The sequence below is a fragment of the Pongo abelii genome, chromosome 3 (assembly GCF_028885655.2).
Source record: "Pongo abelii isolate AG06213 chromosome 3, NHGRI_mPonAbe1-v2.0_pri, whole genome shotgun sequence".
Taxonomy (NCBI): Eukaryota; Metazoa; Chordata; class Mammalia; order Primates; family Hominidae; genus Pongo; species Pongo abelii.
This window is the reverse complement of record NC_071988.2, coordinates 21,940,704-21,943,263: the sequence shown is the minus strand read 5'-3', so window position 1 is coordinate 21,943,263 and position 2,560 is coordinate 21,940,704.

Here is a 2,560-nt window from a genome sequence, read left to right as displayed (position 1 = left end):
CCATTTGCACAGAATATCTTCTTCCATCCCTTCACTTTAAGTCTGTGTGTGCCCTTACAGCTTAACTGGATTTCTTATAGGCAGCATATAATTAGATCTTGTGTTTTGTTCATTTAGCCACTCTCTGTCTTTTGATTAAATAATTTAATGCATTTACATTCAAGGTTATTATTGATAGATAAGGACTTACTATGCCTTTTTGTTGTTTGTTATGAAATTGCTTTTTACTTTATTTCACCTTAATTTCTGAAGTACAGCTTTACTGGATATAATATCCTTGGTTAGCAGTTTTCTTCTTTCAGCATTTTGAATATATTATCACATTCTCTAGTGGCCTGCAAGGTTTCTACTAAAAAATCTGCTGACAGTGTAATGGAGATCCCCTTATATGTAACTTGATACTTTTACTTTTTTAAAAATTCTCTTTGCCTTCGCCTTTGACAGTTTGATTAAAATGTACCTCAGAGAGGATCTCTTTGGGTTGAATCTATTTGGAGACTTATGAACTTCATGTGTCTAGGTCTTCATATCTGTCCCTAAACCTAAGAAGTTTTCAATAATTATTTTACTAAATAAGCTATCTGTGACTTTCTCTGTCTCTTCTCCTCATAAAATTATTATAATACAAAATTTGTTTGATCAATGGTGTTTCAAAGTACTGTAGGGTGTCTTCATTCTTTTTCATTCCTTTTTTCTTTTTTATCTTCTAACTGAATCATTTTAAAAGACCTGTCTTCAAGTTCACAGATCATTTCATCTGCTTACTCTAGTCTGTTGAAGTTCTCTTTTTATTTAGTTAATTGAATTATTCAGCTCTAAGATTTGGTTTCTTTTATATGATATTCATTTCTCTGTTGAATTCCAGTCAGATCACGAATTGTTTTTCTAACTTTACTGAATTCTCCATTTGTACTCTTGTGTCTCACTGAGTTTCCTCAAGATTATTATTTTGAATTTCTCTTCAGGGAATTCATAAAGTTCCATTTTTTGAGGTCAGTTACTAGAGAATTATTTTATTCTTTTGGTGGTGTTATGTTTCCTTACATTTTCATTTTTCTTGTGTCCTTGTATTAATGTCTGTACATCTGGTGGTGTGGTCACCTCTTTCAAACTTTACAGAGTGACTTTCACAGAGGAAGACTCCCCTGAAGATGAGCCTGAGGGTGCTGACCATGCAGGGTGCAGTGGCTCTGGTTCTATGTGGACATAGTGGTGTGGTCTCTATACAGCTTCTTCAGTTGGGATCAACATTAGTCATGACTGTGGGAGTGTCAGTGATCTAGGCTGTAGGAACTTGTGGCAGTGACAGTAGCTACATAGGTTATTAGGGTAAAGGCTTTAGGGATCCTTTTGTTTTTGTTTCTTCACAGTGAGGCGTATTAGCTGATGATATCTCTCTTTGTATTGAGTCTGACACAGCTCATAAGAAGCTACATCAGTACCAGGATCCAGGACACAGGTGCTCAGAGCAGCTGCAGGGCCAGCTTCCTGGGTTCAGGGTCTTGTGAAACTATTGTTGTACCTGGGATTTGAAGCATAGTTTAACTTTCCAAGGCATAAATGGATGTAATTCAGCCACTAAGATAGGGTATGTTGCTCTAACACCCAGGCAGGCTAGAATGCAGCTGTGGATATAACTCTGCGGTCAGAACACATTACTGGCACGATTCCTGGGTGTAAAGGTGTTCCAGAGGCTCAAGCTGCAGGGAGTAGAGCACAACTGCAATTCAGGACCCAAAACCAACAGGGCACGGTAGCAGCTCAGGCTCCAGGGAATGATGTACCATGTAGTGGTGACTCTGGACTCTGGGTTGATGGGATGCAGAAGTTGTCTGGGTTCAGTGAGGCCAGGTGCAACAGCAGCGAGGAACCAGAAATAGCATGATCCTGCTGTTGCTTGGACCCCAAGGAGCAGAAAGCAGTGCAGCAATGACTCAAATCCCAAAAGGCAGGTGCTTCAGTAGCTTGGACTGCAGGGGACTAGTTTAGTTCCAGATAGACAAGGAACATGGCTGTTTGGCCTGTAGGCCAGGGTAGCACAGCTCACCCAAGTCTCTGATTTCCTGGGATATGAGGCACTGCATCCATTTGACCACACAACATGCAGCCACGTGGGTCAGCAGAGCCTCTGGATCCCTGGGGGTGGGGCATCATGTAAGCTGTGGTGTTAAAGAGGTGCAACTGCTTCAGGGTGCCAGAATATCAGAGCCCTGAAGGGGTGGAGGAACAGGGTGTTACTTTGGCTGTGGCACCAGGGGCATGGCTGTTCCAGTAGTTTGAGGCTCTGGATCCCTGTGAGCAGGGTACCACTTCAGCTCGACCCTAGTAGGGGGGTGCACTAGTGACTGGGATGGGAAAATGAAGCAGCTCTAGGGCATAGGGTATAGCAGCAGCTCTCCATGGAAATGATGTGTTTGGGTGGGTGTAGTGAGGCAGCGACTGAATCTCAGGGGTGGATGGAGGGATGCAATGGGTCTCATCCTCAGGCAGGACACACTGTAGCAGTGACTTCTGTTGCAAGATGGTACAGAGCAGCAACAACATGGGCCACAAGCATGTG